We start from the raw sequence: 15,340 nt of genomic DNA, 5'->3' as shown, positions 1-15,340 counted from the left end.
AAAGGATCATGAAAATTTTTGAAACAGTTTAAACATGCCAACAAACTCAAGAGTCATGCTTTCTTCAAACTTAATTCGTGGTTCAAGTAGGGACAACTCGACTTGTTTTTTAAAAAAAGCTTCATACACAAGAATTAAGAATAGGAAACAAACAGAATTCTTGCAAAAATAATGTGGCAAATTCTTATCTTAAACCTGTCTGCTCCAGGAGGATGTGGTTACTCATTTAAAGTTGTGTTTCTGATCACCACACATGTAGAAAGCACATTTGCTCCAAAAGGTAGTCAAGTTACACCCCCCCAACCAGCATCTTTTGATCAGTCTCCAACAAATTTAGGGAAGTAACATGAAATGGATTTGTTTTAGCTGTGGGACTTTCCTATCTTTGTGGTAGGGATTTAATAATGCCTGGTTTAAAGCATCACATCATAGTTCTGCATATTTAATGGCAGTGTATTTGTTCTCATCAGTGGATATGGTTATCTTTAATGAACAGCTGCACTAGGAAAGTACACGCCACAGAATTTTAAAGGCTGATTTGTTAAGAAACTAGGACCCTCAGCATGCTACTGAAAATAGAAGCTGCAGAAGGGGTGGTACAGTGGTTAGCACTGCTGCGTCACAGTGCCAGGAACCCAGGTTCGATTCTAGCCTTGGGCAACTGTGTTGAGTTTGCACATTCTCCCATTGCAAATTTCTTCCAGGTTCTCTGGTTTCCTCCCACATCGTCCAAAAGGGTGAACTGGCCATGCGAAAAATTGCCCGTTGTGGTTCTGTTCACCAAGCTAGGAATGTGTTGCAGACGTTTCGTCCCCTATCTAGGTGACATCCTCAGTGCTTGGGAGCCTCCTGTGAAGCGCTTCTGTGATGTTTCCTCCGGCATTTATACAGATTTGTAAATGCCGGAGGAAACATCACCAGAAGCGCTTCACAGGAGGCTCCCAAGCACTGAGGATGTAACCTAGACAGGGGATGAAATGTCTGCAACACAAATTCCTAGCTCGGTGAACTGAACAACGAGCACCCGAGCTACAAATCTTCTCTCAAACATTGCCCATTGTGTTAGTTGCATTGGTCAGAGGGGAATGGGTCTGGGTGGACTTGTTGGGCCGAAGGGCCTGTTTCCACACTGTAGGGAATCTAAAATCAAGTTGTTGCCATTCATTCATATTAAAACTAGAACCATTTCAGCAGTTTTAATTTTTTGAAAGCTCCCTATGATCAAAAGGAGTTGGATGAAGTACTCACTCATTTACTACAACAGGGCACACAAGCCATCCAGAAATAAATATGGGTGCACAGGAACCTAGACAAAAAAAAATATTCAGAGGCCCCAGCTATTATTCAGGCGTATGGGTTCAAGTGTTGCAGCAGCTGGGGAGGAACTTTAAACATTCAATTCATACAATTTAACAGCAGTGGTGGTTCAATAATTGTGGAGATTGATAATCTTTTAGAGTTCCCTCCCCCATTTGATTTGTTCTGGAAAAGCATATAGAATGTCAAATCACTCCCCCTACCCTTGATGGAATTAGTCTCACCCCCGACACATTATTAGTCAGAAACTAGGCTCGGTCTTAGTTAAGTAATACACAGATTTCTGCTCAATGACTAGTCACATTACAGCCATGATACGTGGTCTCAGGAGGAAACAGGCTTTAATTAAACTCCTTTAGTTACATTTAAAACAATATTCAAACACACGTTAGCTCCTTCTGGAGGAGTTCTCTTGATGGGGTGGACCTTACCTTGGGATGTCAGTTACCTTTCTCAGGTACCTGAAAAAGGTATCAGGCTTGAAAGAAAGATAGTACTTTACCACATTACCCCAGTCTGGGCCTCACCCTTCTCCACATCCCTAGGAATGCTGACAATATCTTCCCAATTGTTCACTCAACGTAATGGACCACATGCCAAAGAGATGGGGAGCAATAGTGAGGCAATTAATAAGTTATCCTAAACATTTCTGTAACAGTTCACAAACACTACTTTTCAATTAGTTCAGGCCAGGCTGTCCTCACCAGCTAAAGGGGAGTAGAATTGAATCCTATATTTTACAGGATTGACTATAGCACCTTTCAAAGAAAGGGTACTGCTTCCGTTTTCCAAAGGAAAGACAAACATTAGTTTTTTATACAGGCCAGAATACATAAATCCATGACATGGCTCACAAAATTTAACATGCCATTTTAACAGCATCAACACATTTCAATCTCACACAGCACCATGTCCCATTCTGTTGGGAAGATGAATCTCTTGCACATTTTAACAGTTATCAGGAACTACTAAAAACCGCTCCTTGCATTAGCACATTTCTGCAGGAGTCAAAATCATACCTTTCGCCTGTCCCAAGCTGATGCCCAATTCAATGCCTTTCTTCCTCCAGTTAGCCTTAAACCATTAATACCAGCTTTCAACAGCATTGGCCACCGAAATTATTTTTACTATGCTTTGTAAGATCAATCACAGAAGGTCAGTGCCTTTAAAAATCAAGTATCTGACTTATCCAATATAGATTCTCAACCTACACTAAAACAGCACCGATAAACAACCAACCAAACCTTGCAAGACCGAAGACGGAGAAATGAGCTGGTAAACACACACAGGAGGAGAACAGCCAAAACATTTTAAAGATGTCATCCATGTGCTATAAACTATGCACCACCACATGCCAGATTCCCAGAAGGCCTGTGGTTAAGGAAGCTTCTGAAGACAATACTCTCACCACCCATTCAGCCAATCTCTGATCAGTCTCAAGGCACCAAATCAATGACTCAACAGCAGCATGACCTCCTTGGCTCAAGCCCTGTTACTCCAGCTCTGTAACACTGCTCCTTTCCTGTTCCAGACTGTAAGCTATGATCAGACTTGCTACTTTTTGCACTCCACAAAAATTAGCTTCTGCCTTTTCATGTTCTGTTCACATGAAGTGTTCTGGGAATGCTGACAGGGCTCAAATCTGCGACACACACCCTACAGAGAGAGCGAGAGCGAGAGAGCGCGAGAAAACCTTGGTCCCACAACGTGCATGAAACAACTTGTAGCCATTTATCATACCGCTACATTCACAGAGATCAATGAAAAAAGTATAGTCAGTGAACCTTTCAGACAGGCTGCCTGTATTGGGCACGACTTGGAGGGACAGCACTTTGTAATTGCAACCCTCAAGAGGGAGTGGCCGGGGAAAACATTGAGGAATTTGGTGGATAATCTCTGCTGGCAGATCTGCCATTGTAAAGCTTGTAAAATTTTAAACCCTCTATGACCCTTGCTGGCAGAGTGGAATCAGATGACATTTCCATGATTTACATATCATTGCAATAAATCCACATTACAGCACAGTTCAATTGATATAGAATACGGTCATCATTGAGTATGGGTGGGAACACAGAAGAACATCTGGTCCACTGAAATTTTGCCAATGCAGAAAGTCCCAGGTAAGATACATTTTCTGAGAAGCACAATCAATAAACTAGATCAAGATTAATACACATGACAACCGACATTTATTCAATGCTGGAATGAAAAATACGTTTTTAATATTAATTCAGGAAAACTAAATTTTATAAAAATAATTCCCTTTTGGCAAAAGGAATATTTACTGCTGTACTCAAACAGCTAAGGAGATTCACATCAACTGCATGAGTAATACCATAAACCATTATACTGGAGTCCTGTGGAGTCAATTACATTCACATAATTGCCCAATAGCTTTACACAGTCAAGGAAGACAGACACCCTTGCAAAACTACACCCTAGTAATGTACTGATGCAGGAGTACATTACTAGTTCTAAACAGAAACCACATTTCATGAGAAAGTGCCTTCCTCAGACCCTGCTTCACCAGTATGTGATCAAATATGATGCTAGTCATTTGCTGGCATCTAAACCACAGATTTCATGATGTATGCTTTTAACTGAAGGGAACGAAACCAAAAATTTCAATAGCTTGCTTGCACAGAGACACCCCACTTGATCTGACCTTTAAGCTAGCATTGTATTAATGATGGCTGTCAAGTTGATTGCACAGACTTGTCACTCAGGCGTGGAATTGATACACCAATTCATTTACAATGGTTACGCAAGCGACCAGCTCACCCAGTCTTGTCAGGGGCGTTTTTAAATTATAAAAGCTGCCAACTCCCAGCATAAAATTGCCAATGCTAATTAGAATTCCAGCTGCTTTGTTAGCATTGCAGCCTCACAGCACCAGGGATCTGGGTTCAACTCCAGCCTCAGGTGACTGTGCAAACTCAACACATTCATTCATTCTCCCAGTGTCTGTGTGGGTTTCCTCCGGGTGCTCTGGTTTTCTCCCACAGTCCAAAGATGTGCAGGTCAGGATGGATTGGCCACCGGAAATTGCCTACCGTTAGGTGTATTAGTCAGGGGTAAAATATATAAAAAAGGTAGGGGAATGGGTCTGGGTAAACTTGCCGGGTTGAAGGAGTGTTTCCATACTGTAGGGACTTTAATCTAAATCTCCTTTTACCTTCACTCTAGTGTCCCTTAAGTTTTCAGTATTCATGCAGGTGAACATAGAAATCTGCAACACTAAAGTTTTACCAACCATCCTGTTGAAGGGTCATTTTCAATGCTATTCCAGATGGGCTCTATTATTATTTAGCCTCTCCCACAAATAAATTATTTCCCATCTTTGAACTTAGACACTAAGTGATGTGTAAGAGGTTAAGCAGCTTAAACTTTCACATAGATGGTGTACACATGGTTACTATGCTGGAGTTTAAATACTGAAACTTCAGATGCGTGACAGACACAATGCTTGAAAATTGTTATTTTGTTTCCATAGTAATAAAGTTACTTGCCTCATCCAAATATTCAGGCATAACATTTTGGAGTAAAGCCTCTAGACAGCACAGATGTTTGAATGCACTGTGAAAAGACATTTGCCTTGCTTCCAACAGCAACCCAATTCTCAGGTGATAGCGCTCCATATGAACATGGTTACAGTATACTTGGAGATGCCCACTCAGAAAAATTCCTCATGCTCCCAAAAGGCAGCAACTTGAAGCTGTCAGCACCAAGAGCAGGGAATTCACAGCTGCATCACTCTGATCTAACCAGCCACTGCCTCAACTGACCTGGTCACCTGCACGTTTAAATTACCAAACGTGCACCAGAATATATGATGTGATCCACAGGCTGGCTTTCATTTGAACCTGTTCTGTACAACTAGTTGGTGCCAAGTAAAACAAAAAAAGTTTCCAGCAACTTTAGTTTAAATATAACCTGGAGAAAAATGCTGGAAGGCCAGAATGGCTTTTAAAAAGCATATTGATGATTTGCAGTCATTTCTTCCAAACTCCCCCTCCAAAAAATACTTTCTCCGATTCATGCAAAGTGTGTGTCATTTGGTGGTCCATCCCTTGTTGCCTTGGGCAGAGTGGATGATGGGGAGCAGCCTTATTGACCCACCACAGTCCATCTGATGTCAGTGCTGTTAGGGACAGAGGAAGAGTTCAGTATTCCCATCCAGCAACACTGAAAAGGACAGGAATATATTTCCAAGTCAGGATGGTAGGTGATTAAGGGAACTCACAGTTGATGGTGGCGTCCCTTCACAATGTTTTCCTCAGTGGCAGCACACAGTACATTAAATGCATTTCAGATAAAATGTAATACTCAAATACATTACTTTTTCCTCATTCAAAATTGTTACAGTATAAAATGGATCCAGAAATACTGAAAAAGAAAATAAACTTTATACCTAAAAAAGAGGGGAAGGCTGATTTCTGGACTTTTCCCCCATTTCTCCTCAGCTCCAAGTACATGCCACATATATTCAATTGAAAGTGACCTGCCATTTTGCATCCTGTTCCTCCCTTCCAGCAGACTACTCCACATGCTTTCTCTACTCTGTGCTATCCAAGAATTTTTGGTGGGTTTTTTTGTAGTACAAGCAGTACAGCTACCGAGCACTGGCCGTGGACAGAGTGCCAATCAAACAGCTGCTTTGTCCCAGATGGTGTCAAGCTTCTGGAGTGTTGTTGGAGCTGCACCCATCCAGGCAAGTGGTATGCATTCCATCACACTCTTGACGTGAGCTTTGAAAATGGTGGTCAGACGGCATATTCCTAGCCTGAGTATTCTTATAGCTGTTTATATGACGAGTCCAGTTGCGTTTCAGGTCAATGATAACCCCCAGGATGTTGACAGTGGGGGGGTGGAATTTCAGTGATGGTAACACCATTGAATGTCAAGAGGTAGTGGTTGGATCGCCTCTTACTGGAGATGGTCATAGCCTGACATTTGTCAGCCCAATCCTGGGATATTGTTCAAAATGCAACAAGATCTGCACATGGACTGCTTCGGTATATGAGGATTTGCAAACTGTGCTGAACATTGTGCAGCACTTTTGACTTTAGCATTTGGGATTTCCCCCAAGGTCATACAGGCTGGGTATATGGAACAGGCAAAGTTACAGCAGCATGTGCCAATTCCAAAAGAGGAGGATTGGGGTTACACTCAATATTAGGTAAATATGTACACACCAACACCTCCAATCAGTAACCAAGGAAGTAAAAGCAATTAGTCAGATATACAGCACAGAAACAGACCCTTCCGTCCAACTCCATGCCGACTAGATATCCCAACCTAATCTCATCCTATTTGCCAGGACTTGGCTCATAGTCCTCTAAACCCTTTCTAGTCATATACACATCCAGATGCCTTTAAAACTGTTGTAATTGTACCATCCTCCACCACTTCCTCTGGCAGCACATTCCATACATGCACCACCTTGTGTGCAAGAGTTGCCCTTTTAGGTCCCTTTTATATCTGTCTTTCTCCTCTCACCCTAAACCTATGCCCCCTAGATCTGGACTTCCCCAGTCAAGGGAATAGACTTAGCTATTCACCCTATCCATGACCTTCATGATTATAAGAGGTGGTTTAAGGTCACCCCTCAGTTTCTAACACTCCAGGGAAAACAGCCCCAGCTTATTCAGCCTCTCCCTATAGCTCAAACCCTCCAACCCTGGCAAAGGGAGCAAATCAAAACAGTCAGTCAAGGCAGGCAGGAACAAAGCAGGGAACGAGGTAGGACTGGTGAATTAAACTGCATTTACCTCAATGCAAGAGTCCTAACAGGGAAGGCAGATGAACTCAGGGCATGGTTAGGAACATGGGACTGGGATATCATAGCAATTACAGAAACATGGCTCAGGGATGGATAGGACTGGCAGCTTAATGTTCCAGGATACAAATACTGTAGGAAGGATAGAAAGAGGGGCAGGAGGAGGGGGAAGTGATATTTTATAAGCAATAATATTATTGCTGTACAGAGGGAAGATATTCCTGGGAATACATCCAGGGAAGCTATTTAGGTGAAATTGAGAAATAAGAAAGGGATGACTATCTTACTGCATTATATTATATATCCTTAATAGTCAGCAGGAAATGGAGATGGGGATTTCGGTTATCTGGAAGAATAATAGGGTGTTTATGGTGGGGGATTTTAACTTTCCAAAACAGACTGGGACTGCCATTGTTTTAGAGGGTTTAGATGGAGAGGAATTTGTTAAGTGTATACAAGAACATTTGATTCAGTATGTGGATGTACCTACTCGAGAAGGTGCAAACCATGACTTACTCTTGGAAAATAAGACAGGGCAGGTGACTGAGGTGTCAGTGGGGGAGCACTTTGGAGCCAGTGACGATAATTCTGTTAGATTTAAAATATAGTGATGGAAAGGATAGACCAGATCTAAAAGTTGAAGTTCTAAACTGGAGGAAAGCTAATTTTGATGGTATTAGGAAAGAACTTTCAAAAGCTGATTTGAGGTCAAATGTTTGCAGGTAAAGGGAGAGCTGGAAAATGGGAAGCCTTCACAAAAGGAGCTAACAGGAGCCCAGAGAAAGTATATTCCTGTTCAGGTGAAAGGAAAGGCTGGTAGATGTAGGGAATGCTGGATGACTAAAGAAATTGAGGGTTTGGTTAAGAAAACGAAGGAAGCATACGTCAGGTATAGACAGGAGAGATCAGCTGAATCCTGAGAAGAGTATAAAGGCAGTAGGAGTATACTGAAGAGGGAAATCAGGAAAGCACAAAGGGGACATCAGATAGCTTGGACAAATAGAGTTAAGGATAATCCAAAAGGGTTTTTACAAACACATTAAGGACAAAAGAATCTCTAGGGGAGGAAGAGGGCCCCTTGAGGATCAGCAAGGCAGCCTGTGTGGAGACACAAGAGAGGAGTATTTTGCATCCATGTTTACTGAGGAGAAGACACGGAAAACAGAGTGTGGGGAAATAGTGTCAGAGTCGTAGAATCAGAGGTGTACAGCACAGAAACAGATCCTTTGTTCCAACGTATCAATGCCGACCAGATATCCCAACCCAATCTAGTGTCTCCTGCCAGCACCTGGCCCATATACCTCCAAACATTTCCTATTCATATGCCTTTTAGATTTAGATACCCATTCAGATGCCTTTTAAAATGTTGCAATTTTACTAGCCTCCACCACATCCTCTGGCTGCTCAGTCCATACATGTACCACCCTCTGTGAAAAAAGTGCCCCTTAGATTGCTTTTATATCTTTCCCCTCTCACCCTAAACCTATGTTCTCTAGTTCTGGACTCCGACCCCAGGGAAAAGATTTTGTCCATTTATCCTATCCATACCCCTCATGATTTTATAAACCTCTAAGTTGCTGACATGTTGAAAAATGCCCACATTACAGAGGAGGTGGTGCTAGATGTCTTGAAATGCATAAAAGATGGATAAACCCCCAGGACTTGATCAGGTGTACCCTGAACTCTGTGGGAAACTAGGGAAGAGATTGCTGGAACCCCTGAGATATCTATACCATTGATAGTCACAGGTGAGGTGCCAGAAGACTGAAGGTTGGCTAAAGTGGTGCTGCTGTTTAAGCAAAAAAAAAGGTGGTAAGGAAGAGCCAGGCAACTATAGACCAGTGAGCTTGACGTTGGTGGTGGGCAAATTGTTGGAGGGAATCTTGAGGGACAAGATTTACATTTATTTTGAAATGAAAGGACTGATTAGGGATGGTTAACATGGCTTTGTGCATGGGAATGATCATAACTCATTTAAGTTATCATTTGTCCAAACACCAATACTGCGCACGAGCAATAAGGTCACATTCCCAACAATAGCAACCACTCATTTTTTATTCACTAACCCAATGCAGCAGACTGCATTTCCAGACACACAATTACTCACTTCAGGGCAAGTGCCAAACTCCATATTTGATAAGGAGGAAAAAAAAAGTGTTTATCTATATTTCAAATAATTCCAATCAAATACATTAGAATAATATCAATTAGCTCAGTGCATTGTTTACATGTGGCCTAACAGAAACTGCTACACATTAAAATAGGGCCAACAGTAATTGATATATTACAGAACAGCTTCCCCGAGTTGGATTGGCATCCCAAGGCAACTGAACAGCTCAGATTTGAGACAATGTTAGTCAAGGAGCTCCCACTGAGTTATAACAGCATGCTCCCTCTAACATGATCCCCCCCTCCCATCACTTTCCCCACTTCCTACTGAGAGGGGTCACTATTTGTAAAACCTGGAGATGGCATAACTCTTTAAAAAAAAATTTAGGAAGCAGTATGTTAGAGGTTAAAAAGCCACAATTTAAAGATGTGGCATTAATTTTAAAAAACCCATCAGTTCCCAGGCTTTGAACTTAGGCATGATAACCCATGAGTCTTATGGATCAGTGTAATGTCCCTTGGTAACCCCACCCCCTCCACGAGATGCAATGTATGTAGACCATGCAAATCTTCATTTCTGCACATGATTTGTATCTTCTGCCAGAACTAAAAGATGAAGCAACAACTGGAGTGGCGATTTCTGCCATGGATTATTGTCATTTACCCAATTTCTGATACTAAAACAGGTCAAGAGATCCAGTGCTGCAAGGAAGCAAGGAATCCTGAACATTTGCAAAGGGACAAGTCTAATGTTTACAGTTTCCTCCAAATCCCCTGTCTGTTTCACTGCACGACAAAAATCGGCACATCCTCTTCAAACCAAACTGTTCCAGCCGCCAAGTAAGTTTCAGATATAGAAAAGAAAGTCCACCTCAGGCAGATGTTTCCGACTGGTGTCCAACTTTGAAGCCAATTTTTGCAATTCACTGTCAAAAGAAGTGACTGCGCCTGGTTTCAGCTGGCACGGTCTTCAATTTCCAAAGCAGTTTGGCCCCAAAGAGCTAATGTCACTAAATAGACAATTCTCACATTTTAAAAGATACAAGGACAAGAAGCTAACGATTCGCTCACAGGAAGGAATCCAAATGCTGTATATAAAATGAGGATTCGCATGACCTACATACATCATATCTCGTGATTTTAGACAGTGGGAAGGCAGAGGTTCAGTGGTTACATCACTGGAATAGTAATTCAGAACATCAGACTATTTGTTCTGGGGACAAGGGCTTGAATCCTGCCATAAACGGATAGTGAAATTCAAAAATCAATACCTGCCATTAGGTAAGCTCTCTGCTCCAAACAGGTAACCGCTGTTAGTTGTAGCGAAACCCCATCAGGAAAACTAGCATCCCTTAAGAAGTCTGCCATCTTAGCTGCTCTGATCTATGTAAACCTTGAGAGCCACAACAATGTGGTTGGCTCAACCACCCACTGGGCAATTGATGACCAGCAACCCTACATCCTACGAACAAAAATCAAGGTCTTAAAAAAAAAAGTCATGCACAGACAGAACGAAGAATTCTGAATCCTCCATATTTAAAAACAGAAGGAAGGTGTCAATATTCCTTGGTGTTGGAGGTTCACTTATACACAAGTTTCATACCCTGTAATGCTTCCCCCCCACCCACCACCACCACACCTCCAAACTAAGCTGACAAGTACAGTAGCAGACAAGGGCACAGCAGCTGGAGTTTCAACATCAAGCTGGAACTGAAAAGCTACATTTGGTGATGGTGACCATGAAACTGTCATGGATCATTAGATTAGATTAGACTTACAGTGTGGAAACAGGCCCTTCGGCCCAACAAGTCCACGCCGACCCGCCGAAGCGCAACCCACCCATACCCCTACATTTACCCCTTACCTAACACTACGGGCAATTTAGCTTGGCCAATTCACCTGGCCCGCACATCTTTGTGACTGTGGGAGGAAACCGGAGCACCCGGAGGAAACCCACGCAGACACGGGGAGAACGTGCAAACTCCACACAGTCAGTCGCCTGAGTCGGGAATTGAACCCGGGTCTACAGGCGCTGTGAGGCAGCAGTGCTAACCACTGTGCCACCGTGCCGCCCACCATCATCTTAAAAGGCAACTGGTATTTCAGGGAAGGAAATCTGCCAGCCTTAGCTGACCAGGATCACGTGAGCCCCAACCCAAAGGAAGGTTGGGAACTCAGCTGCCCGCAAATGAATTGGGAAGCCACTCAGTTAGTGTTTGTTGCCCATCCCCTGACCTATCAGTGGCACCTACATCCCATGGACAAAAAAAAGGAGTGCCTGCAAATGACCATACTGCATGAAAAAAAATCCCAACAGCCTAAAATCAGAAACTTCCTGTAGGAACTTTTGAGCTTCCAAGGAATGCATCGTGTAAAAAAAAGTGTGACATTCCTGCTGGTTAACACAGCAGTTTAAGAATTGCTGCAATTCTGGCATTATCAAACTACATCATACTGCAGCTGTAACAATGAAGATTTACCATCCAATTAAACTATCGTACCAGCATTGGGGATTTGCAATCTTGTGAAACATGCTATTTAAAAAAAAGGTGATCTGTGAAGTACTAGAACAAATGCAACAAGTTGTGTTTCAATGTAACAAATTATTCCCTCTTGTGCATGTCGTGCAAGTTGCTTAGCAATGTTATAAACTAAGCAAGCCAGTGCCAATGATTCAAGCATGACAAATCTGTTGTTAATAAAAAGCAAGCACAATAGATCTGTAATGTCAATGCCAGCATCGCATGCATTCATTCACTCAAGAGCTAATCCAACACAACGTTGGCAAGCAGCATTTTTAACACAACCAGCCATCCTAAATATGCCTGAAAGCAACAACATAGCTCACTCATCCTCAACACATTTGACTCCTGCAGAGTTAAGCAATCTAAAAAGATTCACACAGAACATGTACTTGAGCCAAATCAATTGTTTAGATAGCGCAGACTGAAATATTTTTGCATCCCTGAACATTCATCAACAGAGTAAGAACTATCAACTCTTAAAGGCCTTCCCACATTCTTTTCGCTCTCCCCATGGTCCTCGGCAGTTGTACTATTTTTAGAAGCGCTTAAGGAGATCCAAGCTCTGGAATATTTGCCAAAAATACAGATCAACTGCATAGCAAAGAAAAAAAATAAAATACACACGCCTCAGATGCTGCAGGGAGATAGACTTACATGTTTAGAAGATAAAACAGCTGCAAAAACAATACAACTGCAGCAAAGGACGATTTCAGCGGAGAGATGTGGCTACACGTCAAATGGGGCAAGAGTTGGGGAGGTACCCAATTTGAAGGAGTTAGACGGATAGGCAAGACCTGACGGTAGTCTCACAGCCAAACGGGCACCAGAAACCATTGCAAAACAAGACAGAGACAGTTTCGAAAGAAAAAGTGCTTCCCCACTGGGCGGGCAGGCGGTTGCCAGGTGACTAAAATAAACCACCACAGAACTCTCTCACACAGACATACAACAAAAAAAAACAAGCCTCGATGCATTTGCTCAGCTCCCCCATAAAAAGCAAGAGGACAACCCGGCTCCGATATTCCGGGTCACAAGTTCAGCTATCTTTACACTGAAGTTGGCTAGCGTTCACATTCAAACATTTAAACAGAAGAGAAACTGAATACAAGTCTAATGGAAGACTACGAAAATAAACTGAGGGAACTGAACGCCTCCACAGTTGAAAATCTATTACAGAAATAAAAAAAAACACGCTCACCACCATCAAAAGAATATTTTCAAACAGCATTTTCAAGAGAATTATTATTGCTCCTGAGAAGGGAGCGCTCCGGAGCTGAACATTTTGTATCCACTGACGCCGCGACTGAAAGGTTACAATGTTGCAGCCTGAAGAGATACATTACCAGAAATGGTTACCTCGGCAGATGTGCAACTTCCTCAAGTTCTTCCCCGGTTTATACTTCACTCTCACTCAAAGTATCCCTTTCGGTAGCAAAGCCCCCAATGGTAACTAACAATTATGGCGGCAAACTATTACCCTCTCGCTCTCTCTCTCTCTCCCGCAGTGTCTCTCTCTCCAGCTTTTATCCGCCTTCATCTAACTCCGCCAGGCAGCGCCTCCCAGCCAGAGTACCCCTACCGTACCACCCCGAGTACAACACCCTCCTCAATCCCTACCGTAATACACCTAACTCCGCCAGGCAGCGCCTCCCAGCCAGAGTACCCCTACCGTACCACCCCGAGTACAACACCCTCCTCAATCCCTACCGTAATACACCTAACTCCGCCAGGCAGCGCCTCCCAGCCAGAGTACCCCTACCGTACCACCCTGAGTACAACACCCCCCTCAATCCCTACCGTAATACATCTAACTCCGCCAGGCAACGCCACCAAGCCAGAGTACCCCTACCGTACCACCCCAAATACAACACCCCCTCAATCTCTACCGTAATACATCTAACTCCGCCAGGCAACGCCACCAAGCCAGAGTACCCCTACCGTACCACCCCAAGTATAACACCCCACTCAATCCCTACCGTAATACATCTAACACTGCCAGGCAGCACTCTCAACTAGAGTACCCTACCATACCACTCTGAGTACAACATCCCCCTCAATCCCCACCATAATACTTCTAACTCTGTTAGACAGTTGATGAACAGTGAGAATAACACCCAATCAAACTCTATATAATACACCATATAAAACACGGAATTCAAATCCTTCTAAAGAGAAATACCCCATCAATGCCGACACTAATTCACAGGGCATAACATCCACAGGCCACAATGTAATACACACCACACAATCCATATTACAGTATACCAAACCTAACACCCAACTAAATCTCTTCCATAATACACTGAGCAGTACACCCTCCACAATTCATACTGTAACAGACTAAGAATAATTCCCACCACAGTCTATGTCGCAATGCACTGTGCTGGCACCAACTCCATCTCTACTTTAATATCACAAACACATCCCCAATCCCTACCATACTGTACTGAGCACAGCACTCCACACAATCCATACTGTATTATACCCAGCACAACACCCCCTCGATAACATACTGAGCACAATATTCTTCCTCAATCCCTAATAATACTCCAAGAACCAGTTCCTACTGTGAAGCACTGAGAATAACACATTCTTAAAATTCTTCCGTAATACAATGTGAATAACCCTCCTTCATCCATAGTGCAACACAAAAGCAGAACAGCCCACTCATCCTGACTGTAATGTGAGTTGGTGGGAAGCGAGATTTGGGCTGATGTGGGAATCAGGAAATGGAATGGAAAGAGAGAGAGAGAGAGAGAGAGAGAGGAACAGAAGTTATAGGGATAGTGGTTGGGAGAGAAAGAGGGGAGGCAGCAAGGTAAGGAGGAAGGATGGCTGAAAGGTACAAGACTGCAAAATTGAAGAAACAGTTAAACCTGTCAACAAAGGAATGCTTGGCTAACTAGGAGCCAAGAAAACCTGAAATCACTAAGGTACGAATTCCTTACAAATGAATGTGGAATCTCTGACCTAAGCATACAAACCTGCAGGGGTTTCTATGTGTGAGGGAATATATAACAGATTCTATTTTGTGAAGAACACCATATAAAATGTTACATTTAAATCTGGAGATCATCCTCTATGATGCATTGAAAAAGATAATAATGGCCTGGTTAAAATCATTCAGCTATGTGTTCTTGTGATGGAAATATAGGCCCAGTCTATGCAAGGTGTTTCTAGGGTAATAGATTTATGTGTGTAGAAGCCTGTCAGTTTTTTTGAAAAAAAGAAACACGAAACATGGTTTTAATCTGACTGTGGCCGTCATTAGGATCCAATTAGTATCAAGTTGATCTCATTTTTTTTTATTCATTCACGGCATTACTGGCTAGGTCAGCATTTATTACCCATTTCCATTTTCCCAGAGGCAAGAGTCATCCACATTGCTGTCAACCAGGAGTCACGTGTAGGCCAGACAAGGTAAGGACAGTAGTTGCCTTCCCTAAGGGACAACTGACAATGGTTTCATGATCATCATTAAAATTTTAATTCCAGACTTTTATTGATTTCAAATTTCCCCAACTGCCATAACAGATTCAAACCTGGGTCCCCAGAACATAACCCGGGTCTCTGGATTAATAATCTGGTCACAAACCATTGCTACAATGAT

At 42.7% G+C, this 15,340-nt stretch overlaps 1 protein-coding gene across 8 annotated transcripts in view; it reads right to left on the bottom strand.

Annotated features, from left to right (window-relative positions):
* Positions 1 to 13,289, bottom strand: part of spsb1 (splA/ryanodine receptor domain and SOCS box containing 1) — a 95,205-nt gene extending 81,916 nt beyond the window's left edge. For 3 of the 8 annotated variants that reach the window (XM_060852208.1, XM_060852205.1, XM_060852209.1), the window contains exon 1: positions 13,087 to 13,282. The gene's annotated coding sequence lies outside the window, so the exon portion shown is untranslated. Of the gene's footprint in view, positions 1 to 12,384; positions 12,481 to 12,928; positions 12,995 to 13,073 lie in introns of those variants that run through there. The other 5 variants (XM_060852207.1, XM_060852212.1, XM_060852211.1 and 2 more) reach the window with 4 other exon arrangements.
* Positions 13,290 to 15,340: the final 2,051 nt, after the last annotated feature.

This window comes from Hemiscyllium ocellatum, chromosome 37 (assembly GCF_020745735.1).
Source record: "Hemiscyllium ocellatum isolate sHemOce1 chromosome 37, sHemOce1.pat.X.cur, whole genome shotgun sequence".
NCBI classification, from domain to species: Eukaryota; Metazoa; Chordata; class Chondrichthyes; order Orectolobiformes; family Hemiscylliidae; genus Hemiscyllium; species Hemiscyllium ocellatum.
This window is presented reverse-complemented; position numbering and strand designations above follow the sequence as displayed.